Raw genomic sequence first — 538 nt, forward strand, 5'->3', positions numbered from 1 at the left:
CCCAGGGAGGGTCGGGTGCCTCTGCCAGGACGTTTGCCGGGGAGCATGAAACTCGGTGAGATTGTCTTTCCGCAGCAGGGAGGGTGCCTATGAGCTGCACTTCATCACACTCCGATTCACGCTCTGCGCGTCCTGCGGGCGGGCTGTTAAAGGGGAAGCTTTGGGCTTGCACTCTGCCGTGGGCCAGAGGTGAAATGAGCTCACCTGGCTTCATCCCGGTCCTCGGGCAAGAACGGCACAGACCCGCAGGGCTGGGGTCGTCCTCGGCGGCACTGCTCTGCGGGGGGATGTGGGCCCCACAGGCGGGAGCTGCACCAGGAGCAAGGAGCTCTGGCAAAGCTGGGTGGGCGCCGGGCTGGGCGGTGCAGGAGGAAGGTGTCAGGGCTGAGGACTGGCAACGTCGGCCAAGTCTCTGCCCTCTCCCCACCTCCCTGCCTGCGTCGGCCTCGCACCCGTGGGCAGGTTGTGCCACTGCCCTTCCCTCCCCGGCTGCAGGCAGGGGCCGGGGCTGGCCCGGCAATGCCGGCCATGGGGCAGG

Source organism: Aptenodytes forsteri, unplaced genomic scaffold (assembly GCF_000699145.1).
Source record: "Aptenodytes forsteri isolate BGI_AS27 unplaced genomic scaffold, ASM69914v1 Scaffold492, whole genome shotgun sequence".
NCBI lineage: Eukaryota > Metazoa > Chordata > Aves > Sphenisciformes > Spheniscidae > Aptenodytes > Aptenodytes forsteri.